Raw genomic sequence first — 15451 nt, 5'->3', positions numbered from 1 at the left:
AAAAACTTTTTTTTTCTTGTACCTGGAATTGAACCTAGGGGCACTGCACTACTGATCCACATCCCCATACCTTTTTATTTTTATTTAGAGACAGAATCCCTCAAAGTTGCTTAGAGCCAAACTAAGTTCCTGATACTATCTTTGAACTTATTATTTTTCTATCTCAGCCTCTTGAGCCACTGGAATTTTAGATTTGTGCCACCATTCTTGGTTAGTTTAAGTATTTCACAAAGAAAAAATATTGTTTCACCTGTATTACTGGGAATTATTCTCACTTATTAACAGAATTGTTAGTAATCAGAAAACTTTAAGATAAATATGGCCTCTTTAGTTGATACCTGAAATTGAATTTTCATCTCTGTATCAGGGACCACTCTTGTGACAGGGGTGGCTTTACTTACATCATATGTGTCATACAATTGATTTTTATTTAAATTATTAGATGTTTTCCATTAATTTCTATTCATTTTTTTCACTAAAACTCATACTTGTATTTCTTTCTATTAAACATTTAGAAAAATTATTGCAAATAAATTTAAGATGGCATCCTATCAATGCATATATATCATAATCATGGAAGGTACTTTCCGTTTATGTCTATTATAAAGCCCAATGGCATTTCTTGTAGAAATAGATAAAGCAATCATGAAATTCATATGGAAAAATAAAAGACCCAGAATAGCAAAAGCAACTCTAAGCAGGAAGTGTGAATCAGGCGGCATAGCGATACCAGATTTCAAACTATACTACAGAGCAATAGTAACAAAAACAGCATGGTACTGGTACCAAAACAGGCAGGTGGACCAATGGTACAGAATAGAGGACACAGAAACCAATCCACAAAATTACAACTATCTTATATTTGATAAAGGGGCTAAAAGCATGCAATGTAGGAAGGATAGCATCTTCAACAAATGGTGCTGGGAAAACTGGAAATCCATATGCAACAAAATGAAACTGAATCCCCATCTCTCGCCATGCAAAAAAGTTAACTCAAAATGGATCAAGGAGCTTGATATCAAATCAGAGACTCTGCATCTGATAGAAGGAAAAACTTGGCTCCGATCTACATATTGTTGGGTCGGGCTCCAAATTCCTTAATAAGACATCCATAGCACAAGAGTTAATAACAAGTATCAACAAATGGGACTTACTTAAACTAAAAAAGTTTTTTCTCAGCAAGAGAAACAATAAGAGAGGTAAATAGGGAGACTACATCCTGGGAACATATCTTTACTCCTCACACTTCAGACAGAGTCCTAATATCCAGAGTATACAAAGAACTCAAAAAATTAAACAATAAGATAACAAATAACCCAATCAACAAATGGGCCAAGGACCTGAACAGACACTTCTCAATCAACAAGTACATGAAAAAATGCTCACCATCTCTAGCACTCAGAGAAATGCAAATCAAAACGACCCTAAGATGCCATCTCATTCCTGTAAGAAAGGCAGCCATTATGAAGTCAAACAACAATAAGTGCTGGCGAGGATGTGAGGAAAAGGGAACTCTTGTACATTGCTGGTGGGACTCCAAATTGGTGCGGCCAATTTGGAAAGCAGTATGGAGATTCCTGGGAAAGCTGGAAATGGAACCACCATTTGACCCAGCTATTGCCCTTCTTGGACTATTCCCTGAAGTCCTTAAAAGAGCGTACTACAGGGTTACTGCCACATCGATGTTCATAGCAGCACAATTCACAATAGCTAGACTGTGGAACCAACCCAGATGCCCTTCAATAGATGAATGGATTAAAAAAATGTGGCATTTATGCACAATGGAGTATTACTCTGCACTAAAAAATGACAAAATCATGGAATTTGCAGGGAAATGGATGGCATTAGAGCAGATTATGCTAAGTGAAGCTAGCCAATCCCTAAAAAACAAATGTCAAATGTCTTCTTTGATATAATGAGAGCAACTAAGAACAGAGCAGGGAGGAAGAGCAGGAGGAAAAGATTAACATTAAACAGAGAAGAGAGGTGGGAGGGAAAGGGAGAGCGAAGGGAAATTGCATGGAAATGGAAGGAGACCCTCATTGTTATACAAATTACATATAAGAGGTTGTGAGGGGAATGGGAAAAAAACAAGGAGAGAAATGAATTACAGTAAATGGGGTAGAGAGAGAAGATGGGAGGGGAGGGGATGGGGGATAGTAGAGGATAGGAAAGATTGCAGACTACAACAGTTACTAATATGGCATTATGTAAAAATGTGGATGTGTAACCGATGTGATTCTGCAACCTGTATTTGGGGTAAAAATGGGAGTTCATAACCCACTTGAATCTAATGTATGAAATATGATATGTGAAGAGCTTTGTAATGTTTTGAACAACCAATAAAAAATAGCTGCTATTAAAAAAAGATTAAATTCAAAATCTGAAATTATATTCTACTAAATGTTTATTGATTTCAAGATGAAAAATCCTTGATCACACCATCATATGTCTAGATATGTTAAGTCTGGAACCACCAGTGCTGTAGAATAATATATTTGCAACTCTAGATGATGACAATTTCTTAAAGAACATAAAAGCATAAGCAACACAGTGAAATTTTGAGCAAATTACCTGTGCTGAAATTACAAACTTGTTTTCCAACAAAGAACTTTATGAATTTAAAAAATAGTCAAAACACCAGAAGAACATGTTTCCAACATTTAAAAAAGACAAGGGACTAATATTCAATATACGCTAAGTACTCTTACAAACACAATAAAAAACAGAAAATACAACTGAAAATTTGATAAAAAATATAAAGTAAAATGTGCATTACCATGGGCTGGGCTTGTAGCTCAGTGATGAAGACTTGCCTAGCATGTTTGAGGCACTTGGTTTGATTTTCAGCCACACATATAAATAAACAAAATAAAAGTCCACGGAAAACTAAAAAATATATGTTAAAAAAATGAGTGTTATGAGAAATTCAGGATGCTGCATTAAATTTGAATTTCAAATAGATAATTACTGTTGTTCAGAAATAAATATATCCCAGTTATTGCATAGTACAAACAAAAATATTAGTTGTGGTTTACATAAAATTCAAATTTATCAACGAATCCTCAATTTATTTTATAAATTTGGCAACTATAGGTGAAATCCACACAGCTGACAAGTAAATAAAGAGAAGATCAGTTTCACCAGTATTCAAAGAATGCAAATTAAACCAAAAATACCATTTCACCTATTATATTAGCAAACACTAGAAATCAAAGCATATTGTTGGAAAGCATACAATCCTCTTTTTTTCCAATTTGAAAAACATACAATTCTCTTTTTTTACAACTTACTCAAAAGACCATCTAAAGATTTTTTTCTTTGTTTGCGCATAAAGATAGGTTATTAATTAATGTATAACTTATACATTTTAAAGCCAGCCATTTTGTCCAATATTTAAATAACAAGCTATTTAATATTAAAGCAGAAGGTACTGCCACAATGTGGCAGAAGTAGCTTTATCCATAAACCCTTCACCCAATTATACATTAAATGCTATTTTTATTTAAATCAAGGCCCCCCTACTTGTTCTAAAATATGGTATGTGCTACTGCACTGAAAAAGCAAATGAGGAGACAGACTTTTTTCCTGTATAGAGATGGTTTAAATCAAGTAAAGCCATCAATGTCTTTCCAAGTCTGGACTATTGTGACATATCACTTTACCACAAACAAATACCTTTAAGGTTTACCCAATCCAAAAAAAGGCGGGGTCAACTTTTAAGTTAAGACTAGACTTCCCTCAAAACAGACAGGCACCAATATTAAATTCTTTTAACCTCAAGGTTTATAAAGGCAAAATATGTATAAAGACATAAAACTGCCAACTTGTCATTTATACTCACAAACCTGTAGTATGTATTTATTTTAATCACCACTCCTATCTAAATAATCAAATATAGCTATTCTGCCACACCATAGTGTTTTAAAGGTCTGAAATCTTTCCTTGCTTTGGTGAGTGTTTTGTTACAATAAAGCATTATTTTATCCATAAGACGTTTTACATCAGAGCTCTCAATTCATAGGTAAAATCAAAACCTTGAACAGATTACTTTTCAAAAAAGAAAAAGATTTTAAAGATAGTACTGAATAAATATGTGTGGTCTTTACAATGGGTAACATATCCTCTGTAAAAAGAAACTGCTTAATTATACAAAATAAAGAATTAATCAGATTTTCTTAATCAGATCCTGAACAGTTTTTAATAATTAAGTTTTTTGGTTTATTTCACAATACCGAATTGAATTTTTCTCCTTCTCAGCAGTTCACTATGAATGTTTTTTAGAAGCATGAACCTCAAACCCCAAATCCTTTCTCTAGCTGTTGCTGCCAATAAACAGAAACTTTATAGACCATGTCCAAGAAAGATTTAAAAATGAAATGCTTCTTGTTTCATCCTTACTATCGGGTGTCCCTGGAAGTCTCATTTTCCTTCTGGACATGAATTCAGGAGCAGTTCACTATACCTATTGTGAACATGGGACCTATACTTGAGCATAGCTGCAAAAGCATCCTCATGGGTATCCAAGTGCACATCAGCTTTTTTTTTTTAATTTTATAGTTTATTGGAATCAGAATTTAAATATGATCCACAAATTGCAATTTATTGAATGTCTCTTAAGTCTCTTTTAATTCATAAATTATGCTCCATTATGCCCACTCTTTTTTCTTATATATCTAAATTTATCTATAAAGTCATTTTTTAAGTTTTTTTCCCTTTACTCTCAAAGACAACTGGAAAAGAAAGCATTGTCTGCTATAATCAAAAACATAGCACAGACCACAAAGGATGGGTCCTTTCAAAACAAAAATATGATTCTTTCTCTTTCTGGGTCAAAACATAATGTGATTTTTTTAAAAAAGCTAAAAGATTGAATATATATGCACAATCATAATTTATCAACTAATATTTATTTATTATAACACTACATTTACACATAATAGAAGATTTAAAAATATATAAATTAAAAATACCAAGCTGTTAACATCAATTATTTTTTATAGATAATGTCTTTATTTTATTTTTATTTTGAATGCTTTTATATTCTCTGGTATCTGCCAATAAATGAAAAAGAAGATTTAATTGAAATAAAAATACCACAGCATAAACAGTAACCATACCACTTATCACAGCTGAGTTGAATTTAAAATTTGGCACATCAGCTTTTACAGTAGCTTTTGCACTGGAACTGTATTCCATGGTGATTCTCACAGGCTTCAGGGAAACAAAAAATCACAACATCTTGGGCATTATCTTGAAAAGGTAATATTCTCTTGTGGACAAAATGCAATGAAGGTGTAGTTCCAAAATCAAGAGCCTCTGGAAGCTTTTCTGACATCTCTTTCGGCAATTTTTCAAAACCTGTCATGGGTCTAATGTCCTCATTTACTTCGTGTTCTTCAGTGACCATTTCTGGCTTAGTTATATACTTCGCAGTAGCAGAAAATGCCATTTTCTTTCCCTTATGAGAGCCAACATGGGTTTGAACTTTATTCTTTCTGCTGGAAATATCTCTATATATCAGTTACCAATTTCTTCCCTGTGTTTCAACAAGGCTTGGTTGGCCATTTCTGGTTCTTCAAACTGCACATATGCTTTCCATGTTTTTCTTCTCCTGCAAAGAAGTCTACAATATCTTTCTCATTGCAACTATAAGAAAATCCTCTTAAACTAACTACACCATCATTCACCACAGGTGATGACTTGACCTGTAGGCTCTTCATTAAGGCATCCCCATCTTCACTTTTTATCCCATATTCTTCCACATATCACTTACCCATGTACATACAGTGCTTTTCTTAGGCTTTATGCACATCCTGCTCTGATTCCATTTCAATTAAGGCATCACCCCTTTCTTTCCCATCTCTATTTAAAAGAAAATGTATTCCGTTCTCACTATTGTGGATTCTGCAGTCTGAGAAAAAGTTAAGCACATCTTCCACAGTACCTGACCAAGGCAATCCTTGAGCTCCAATGAGATAAATATCATCCACCTCCTCTTGTAACTTGGATGGGGCCAATTCATACTCACGGAGTGGTGGAAGGCCCTCCAGGTAGATAGTTTTGGACTCCTGGCTGTAGCTCTGAGATGAGCTCGTGGTGGCCGCCAGTGACTGGGGTGGCAGAATAGCATACAGAAACAAGTAGGTGGTTGTGGCTGCTGCTGAGGTGGACACCAGGGAAGGGCCCACCAGTCTCTTGGTGGGCTGAGGCCTGATCTGGAGGTCCCGTGTCTAAGAGGCGGCCGCAGATGCCCTGTGTAAGAGCAGCAGGCAGTGGCCACAACCAGAAATGCCCAAGGGGAAGGAGCCAGAGGTGGAATAAAAGGGTAAACAGGCAGCGCTGGTGCTGCACTTGCAGTCCCTACAGCTGCTGCAGTTACAGCTTCAGCCCCCAGAAGGCGCCAATGCTTCAGTTGCAGCCCCAGTAAACTGCTGCAGTTACAGATTCAGCCCAGGAACCGTGCCCAGAATACACAGCACATTCTGACCAGGGACTCCTCCCGAGGCAGAAGTAGAGGCAGTTGCCTGTGAAGTGCTAGCAGAGGGGAAGTGGAATCCATCGCCAGGGAGAGGTCGCCAGGGCAGTTAAAGATCCTTTTGCAAATCAGTTCACTAGGCAATAAAGGCCCAACTAATCACTGGATATATGCAAAGAAACACATTTCAAATCCACTACTTTGTATGACAAATATTGCTGAAATAAACACAATAACCACATTCAGAAATCAGTGACAGTTTTTTTTCTTATAAATGAAATTACTAATTAAATATAAATTTTTAATTTTAAATATTAAGGATAAAGGTGTTGAATATCATATGGTAAATAAACAATAGCATTTTCATAAATAATACTCTAATATCAATTTTAATGCTGGGCTAAGATGAATGTAGTTAGTTATCTTTGCAGGTAAGACATTTGGCCTGTAAACAAAAGAGTCAAGATTTACATTTTTTCAAAAGATTTCACATAAAATTGTTTTATCAGAACCAAAATTATAGCTTTGCTACTAGATAATACCTATCTGGAAGGCACAGGTTTGACATAAAAAACGCAGGTTAAAAAAGTTACAGCCTTCATGTAAAAACAATACCAACTCTTTTAAAAAAATTATTCTGTACTTATAACATAATAAAATATAGTACTTTAAAATAAAATTTAAACATAAAAAAGGAAATTACATGAAAAAATTCATTTTGGCTTCTCTTACTTCTAAGATAATGAATGCCCCCACTTTATCTTAACATCTATACAGGAAAAAATAATTAAAATAAAATTACTGTGAATCAATATTAAAAAATGTTTTGTTATAATTCCAGAAGATGTAGAAGGTAGCATTTTATTTCATTCTGAAGTGTAAATACATTCTAAATATTAAACAATAAAATGTATTTATATAAATAGTGCTAAGATGTAATAATTGTAGTAAAATAATTAAAGTATACTAAAATGATTTAGTATACCTTATTATATAAAAGATATAAAATAACCATCAAATATAATAAAATGTTAGTAGGAATAATTGCTACTAAACTTTCTTTCCAAAAAAAGAAAGAATCTATCTATCTATAATAACAACAAAAAGCAACAATCTTTCAGATCCATAATTCATCATCTATGAATACTAACATTGTCACACATATGATACAATGAGAGAATAACAGACATAAAAGTAACACAATCTTCACCATAATTTTTAAAGTATTTCTACAAAAAGAAAAAAAAACATTTTACTACATGAATAATTCTTGAAGCAGTGTGTCTCAAATGTGAAATAATCTTGAAACTGGTAGATTGAAAAGAAATAATATTTGTTATACCCTCTTTTCAAAGGTTCAAAATCAAAATCAGAATATATATATATATATATATATATATATATACACACACACACACACACACACACACACACAATAGCTAATACTAATATGTTTAACATAAGTGTCAAGAATAAAGAGTACCTATTCTTCAACTTCAAGAAAGAGATTATTCTTCCATTTTTGCCAAAAGCTGTAAACAAGTAAACATTTAGTTTTAAATTTGCCATGATCAATCAGTCTTTAAGGTCCATTCAACTTTTCCATTCAGTGAAGATAAATAGCCAATCAGCAACTTCCTGGATTCCATAATCTCCTCAAAGTCGGTCATTCTCTAATTTCCAAGCTTAAAGTTAACCAATCATTAAATTGTCTAACTTTTGAAAATCACCCAATCTTAAGATGCCATGCTTCCTCAAACTTCATATAAGAACATTTTTTTTTTCCTGATGCAGGGCTGTGTTCTCCAAGCATAGTTCTCCATTGCTTAGGAAATATGTAATTCAGCATTGTTTCAGCAATATTTGATGGTGATTTCCTAACTCAATATTATAATGAGTATTTAGAAATTAAAATTTTTCTCCCCTGGGGTGAGAAAAATTATTTGTTACCATAATTCAATATAATGTCAAGTTTTGAATCTTCATCCTTTATTAAAATTATAATTCTTCTTTTTCAATATATATGCACACTAGCCAAGATCAAACTCCCTCTCTCCCTTCTTCCAAAATCCACGGTTTTACATTGTCAATCATCCAAATCCAGCCAATGAGTGTACTATATGACACATTATAATATTCAAACACTGAAATTTATACCCAGAATTGAATACCATCAAATAATCTTTTAAAATACTGCTTAAATAGTTAAGTATATAATAATTTTAACCTAATGAACATGATTATCTAGCTTCGTTTTGTAGAACCTGAAGCCCTAAATTGAAAATCATATTTTATACTGATTTGTGCAAACAAATAAATTCTTAAATTCCCCTATCTAGGAAATAAAATTACTATCACCATTTCCTATCACCTCACAAACATGATGTGATCAGAGTAAAATAAACTCTGAATATTTCGGAAAGAAGATAAAAACTGTATTATTATCATATACTCTGTTGTTAAAGTCAAGTCATTTTGAGGTTTAGGTAACAGTGCAGAAAAACAGGCTCCCCCTCAAACATGACATAAATAAGGGCTACCCAGTTTATCTCATTTTCTTCATGGATTACAGTTAGAAAATGAGATAAATGGGAGGCTTGCAAAAATCCGTCTGTATAAGGATGGCAATATAAATCCTGGCCACCTGCCTTAGCTATACTCAAAAAACAGCTGAGAGCTAGCTCTGGGACTACTGTTGGATTTAGTGGGCTTGAAAATATATTCTAAATAGCAAACAGTGATACCTTATGGTTAAAGAAAACTCAGTAAACTTTCAGTATTTCAAATCTTAGCAGTATTTCATTCAATTTAACAACCAAATCCAGCAGCAAATTATACTATGTGTCAAGGGATCTGTTTAGTCATGTAAGCATAGATTAGGTAAGTTTATTCATAAATTGTCAATTTTATTTTTTGAAGAATACCTCAAGAGACAACACAGTTCAATGCAAACAGCAAAAATTACATTATGAGTTGGATGACATTGAATAAACAATTTAATCTCCCTAAACCAGCTTCCTTATATATAAAGTGGGAATAGTTACTCTATTCAAGGGTTTTTAGGAAGATTACATGGAATAACAACAACAACAACAAAATCAAACTGAGGACTTCAAAGGGGTCCCAGGCATCAAGACCTACCTAAAAATCCTAGAATTTCTTATCACTAACTTTATTATGGAAAGTAATTTGATCTGTGTCTGTTTCCTTATTAGTCAAATCATGAAGATAATGTAGTCCTACATACTTTTCAGGGTGTTTGTGACAATAACATATAAAAATAATATAAAAAGAATCTTTGAACTATAAACAAGTAACTGAAAGACAGCCAATTGTATATGTAAAAATAATAAAGAAATTCATACTAGCAAACCTGTTACAATGCAAAACTATATGATGTCCAAATTAAATTAATTGTATAAGAAAAAAATCCATAGTTTAAAATAAACACAAAAGCACTAGATACAATGACAACCAAAAATATTTAAGGTCATTGCATATAGTTTCAAGAATTATTTTTCTATGAAATTAATGAACAAATTAGCCCAGCTATCCAAAAAACTAAAGCCTCAAAATAAAACCTCAAGGGGCTTGGCCTGGGGCTCTGCAGTTTAGGCATTTGCCACTTAAAACAACCACCTCACTGGGAGAAAGAAAAAAGAGCAGGAAAGAGGGAGACATGCAGGAGTGCCAGGGTGAAGGCCTAGCGGAGTCCAGGGAGTCCTGAAAGATGAGTGGCATCAGCGAAAAGATGAGACAGGAATCATATGGTTGGAGCAATCTCCAGAGAGAGAGAGCTCTAATGAAGCTGTCTCTGGATCATCTTTTATGGCAATTTTTCTCATCATTATAAATTCAGAATACATCATTGATTATACAATTTCAAAACTTTGCCAAGACATAATGTTTCCTTAACCATAATTAGGAGGATGAAAAAATGTAACATCAATTTACATTTTTCCAGGATGTGATTTTTAGCTATCAATAATTAATAAAATGCATCACTAATTTACATTTTTTTCAGATTTTGCAAAGATGTACTATTTTCTTATTAACTAATGCCAAACTACATAACAAGTCTCTCAATCTCCTAATGTATCATTAAATTTTAAGTTTTAAAGTACACCTGCACTTTTATTTATAATCTAAAATTCCCATCTAAAAAAGTCCCTTTAAATCTTATACTTAAAATATCCTAAAGTTTATAAACCATTCTTAAAACATATCAGAAACCCATAAAACTAAAAACCTAACAATTCTAAACACCAGAATCTAAATAGAATAATACTTCTAATATTATTCTAAGAATATGTCTTATAAAACTACTTTAATTAATTCATAAATTTGTTCCTATAAAATTGGTTGAGCTGCTTTCTCAAAGAGTTTCTTTTTTTCTCAGTCAGGTACACTAGTTCTTATATCTTTATAATCTTTTGCAATTAAAAATAAGTTCTGAACATCAGTCCACTTTCCGCCAATATTAAATATGCTCACCATAAATTTCTAAGTGAAGTAAAAGAAGGTTTATAGAAACGAAAAGAATGTATCCTTATATGTCTTAACTTTCCTAAGTGTACAACATAACTTTCCTTAATCAAAATTAAACTACCTATGGTGGGTTTTGTTCAATAAGCATAATGATTAGGTTTTCTGAGAAGCCGGAAATATAGGCTTGGGTTCTAGTTGATATAATCATTGTGGTGCCTAAAATTCTCATGACATTTTTGAGAATAATCGTTGTTCATTATCAGTTTTGTCCTCAATGTGCTGAGATAGTAGAGCATCTTTCTACTTTGTCCTTGATATGCTGAGGGGTAGTAGAAGAGCCTTCAAAGTATGAACTACCTGTTAGGTTCTGGCCATCTGAAATTTAATTTGGTTTGGCATTTAACATACTCATGCCTCCTGTCAGGAACATGAGCATGAAAATGAAAAGTCCCAATTACATAAAAAAGTGCCTCATAGTTTCGGTTTCCCAAAGGCAGTAAAGACCAAGATATGTCCTTGAGGCATCTGAGGTGCTTGATGACCCTGATGATACACTCCCCACTGCCACCCTCTTCTGGAACATCAGGTTGAAATAGTGGTCACTTTCATGATTTATGATTGACCCCACCTTGTAAAGAGGTGCCAGTTCCCAGGCAGGTGGCCTGAGTGAATCTAATGCAATTTTTTTTTTCTCTGCAGAGCCAGCAAAGCAGGAAATCCTTTGACTGGGCTGGTTACTCACCCCCATCCTGATCCTGAACCTCAAGGCAGAGTTGGAATCATAATTATGGAGGCTGCAGCTTCTGAGATTGTTGCAGAGAGAATTCCCAGCTCTCGAGCTAGAGGAAGCCACTATTTGGAGAGCTAGATGTGGCGGAGCCAACACATAGGTAGGTGACACGCTGTACCAGACCTTGATCTGCAAACAATGATCCCCCACCAGTAGGCTCTGGGTGTTGAAAAATGTCTAACTTTTCTGCAGTGTCATAGAAGACCATCCGGTCAAAGTCGCTTGTGTACTGACATTCCTGCAAACCCTTCTGCAGGCCTTCTTCCATGGTTATAGTGGGCTCCCGTTGGGACAGAGACCGAAGCACTGGGCTGGAATTCATCAGGATCAGCATCCACAATGTGACTCTTTTCTCAGCTTACCAAGCCAACATACCTTCCTACCTTTGTTACATTTGCCCCATCATGTTCAACTCAATGTATTGGCATTGGGACTCCAGGAAACTTATACCAGACCTTAACACCAAGGGCTGCATTGACCAGTATGATTGTGCTTGGATTCCTCAATGATGTCATGTACTATGTGCTGAATGTTTTTATTCTCCAAATAAACCTGTTGAAGCCCTAACCCCCAATGTGATGGTATTTGGAGATTGGCTTTAGTGCTTAGATGAAATCCTGAGGGTGGGGCCTCATGAGGACATCAGTGGCCTTCCTGGAGAAGGAAGAGACACTGAAGAGGTGTCAGTCATGTGAGGACAAAGGAGAACCAGCTGTCTTTTCAAGCAAAGAGAAGAGACAGCTTTTACAGGACTTTGGGTCAGGCACCCTTTATCTGGGAAAGCTGACTCCAGAACAGTGAGAAAGGAATGCCTGTGTTTGTGTTCACATGTTCCATAGTGTCATACTTGGCAGCACAGGCTGACTAAGACAGTGCACAGAATTGACTGGGAGCATGGTTATAAACTGGGGCAAAGATGAACATCTCCATCCATTATCCAAAGACAGTTTCCCCCAAGTACCACATCACCAGAGGGTCTCAATGAGGAGTTCATGACAATGTGCGTGGGTATCCATAGAGTTCTGTTTTGGGGCCAGCACCCCTAACCCCACTTGTGGTTGTGATGTCCCCTATGCTGGGAACAATCAGGTCTATAGTGGAAGGTGCAATGACTGGGGGAGACACCATTATGTGTAGTGAGACAGCCAACTTCATTTCCCGTCTCCCGTTATCCCAGGAACCACCTCTGACCTTGAGTCCTCCATGTGATGGTCATGATCATTGAAAACAAAGATTGTCTTTTTATTCCCTGGTGTGAGATGAGTGCGTCTGTGAATACAGGTGTCTCAGCTTGTCCCCCACCCTCAGGACCTTTCTTCCAGTTCCCTACATCCCAGCCTCCTCTTTACAACCCATGCTTTTCCTCCTTGCAGAGTTCAAGGATAATCCTGAGGAGAATACTCACACGAAGTAGCAGGAAACTACTCCCACATTGGGAGTCTGAGGAAGGTGCCTGTGGACCAGGGTCTTGAAGTGGTGCCAGGGCCTGAAGTTCTCATAGACACTGTGAGGTCTGCTGGAGTCACCTGGTGGCACCACAGCCGGGAAGGTGGGTGGTGTGCCCGCCGCATACAATGTACCTGGCCTTTGGTGTGCATTCATTGGGAACATGATGGGGACCAGCTGGGCAAATGGTCGTAGTGCTGGAGGAAGAAAGCCCAAGTGCCAGTGGATCCCACAGTTTTGGATCCCCCACTGGATGAGGCAGGCACAGTGGTCCTCAGTGCAGAAGGTGCCATGAGGAATGGAGCAGGATGCTCCACACCCCTACAGAAGGCCTCTGGGGCCCTCCAGTTGAGGGGTGCCTGAGTGTGGGTAATGTTCTGAATATGAGGAGGCCCTACTGGCCTCAGTTGTGGCCCATATTGTACATAGGTGAACAACCTAGGCACATATGGCTGTCCAGGGTAAGTGGAAAGCACCAGACGTTTATCCTGGGAGATGGGTGAAGTCACACATGGTGCCAGGAGTGGCTCCCAGAATGGGTGGTGTGTTGGCACAGGGGCAGCTGGAAGAAAGTGCAGGCCCTTGAATGCAGACATGTGGGCCTCAGGATTGAAATTCCTGCCTGGTCCCCGTGATGCAGATGCTGTGGAGGCAGAGCAAAGGGGGGAGTGGAGGAGGGAAAATGGCAATAGGATTAAGGACCTCCAGTTCCTTAGTCAATGGGACTCTGAGGACAAATGCTAAGAGCTCAGGGTCCTGTGGGCAGGGAAATTTTGCACTTTGAAAATGTCCCTTAATGAATTTCATGCTGTTTTCCATTAGTCATAGTTATACACTGAGAAAACTAATTTTCAGTATACCAGGATTCCCTGAACGCTATCTGTTGGCCATGACACCTCAGTTTTCCCTGCCTCTGAGAGACGCCTTGTGCATCCTTTGCAGAAAATCCATTGGCCTTCTAGGTGACTTACTAGAAATGGATCAATTTGACTCTGCTCAGTGGCACCATGCCCAGCTGCATGCTCACCAACAGGAAAGGGATCTTCTCCAGGAAAGATGAAGGTACTCGAAGGTCACTAGTGAAGATGACTGTTTCTAAAGATTATTGCCCTATCACCTCCTCAGGCTTCCTTTTGTTTACTCCTTGTTTACCCCTCTACTTCTTTCCTAGGCTTCCACAAACAAACAAAAGACACTTGAATTAGATCTCTGCCTACCTAGAGGCTGAGGAATCTTGAAGTTCACCCAGAAGCACATCCTGCCCAGCATGTGGTTTTCTCCCAGCACTTCCCACAGGAAATACTAATGGGGGTCAAATTCTGGCCACCTGTGTCCCTAGTGTTCACTGGTTTCTGCCATCATGCAGGGAGCTCCTTTTCCAGGGAAGAGGTCTACGTGATAGACACTGAGTTCCCGAGATCCTCTCCTGGGCTGACCAGGAAAGGCCACTGAGGTTTATGAAGTTGATGGGATGGTGAGGATTGGGGTTTCCCAGAGATTTTCACAGACACTGGTCATTTTGTTTAATTGGCTTTGGGAATTGGAGCCATTCTGAGGTCCTTTTCCTTTGCGCTCCCAGTAATAGGAAGGAAAGTGTCACACAGATTCAGGCCTGTGCTAGCTGCTACCTTTGGCAAGGTTGTTGGGTGCACATTCCTGTTCATCAGAACATTACACAGAGCACAGTCGAGAAATGGGAGGTCCATCAAACTTCAATATTTGCACGTATTAATCAGGACACCTGCCTAACTTCAAATGAGAGTTCCAGTAGGGCCCCTTCCTAACTGTGTGCTATACTCCTTCCTGTCTTCATTAGAACCCAGTCATCTTCAAACCTGATATTGGAAAATGAAGAACACCCCACATGTGCTCCCCTTTCATGGAAGAGAAAACCAGGAAGATAAGCAAAGTGTCTGTGTCAATGTAAAAACAATGAGCTGAGGCTACACATAGAGAGTGTGAAAGTGATAACAATTCAGAAGACCTCACAGAGACCCAAATCTATGTTGGTTGAGTTTCCTGGGTATCCTGCCCTTCAGGAATCAAGGACACCTGCTGTCAGAATGGAAGGTAAAGTTTTTCTGGGCAAGAAGTTGGTGAGGTACCCTGGGCTCTGGCACTTGGAGTGCCCTGCAGCCTCACCCAGAGGCTGCATTTGTGGTCATTAAGAACCCCTCTGGACAGTTTTCTAGCTAAGAACATTTCTATTCATTACCCAGTTATGATCTGAGACTCTCAGCCAATCCTCT

The 15451-nt window shown here is 37.1% G+C and overlaps 1 pseudogene; it reads right to left on the bottom strand.

Annotated features, from left to right (window-relative positions):
* Positions 1 to 4357: 4357 nt before the first annotated feature.
* LOC107161009 lies at positions 4358 to 13358 on the bottom strand (annotated as a pseudogene).
* Positions 13359 to 15451: the final 2093 nt, after the last annotated feature.

This window comes from Marmota marmota, unplaced genomic scaffold (assembly GCF_001458135.2).
Source record: "Marmota marmota marmota unplaced genomic scaffold, marMar, whole genome shotgun sequence".
Classification (NCBI taxonomy): domain Eukaryota; kingdom Metazoa; phylum Chordata; class Mammalia; order Rodentia; family Sciuridae; genus Marmota; species Marmota marmota.
The sequence above is the reverse complement of the archived record's forward strand: the minus strand, read 5'-3'. Positions and strand labels throughout refer to the sequence as shown.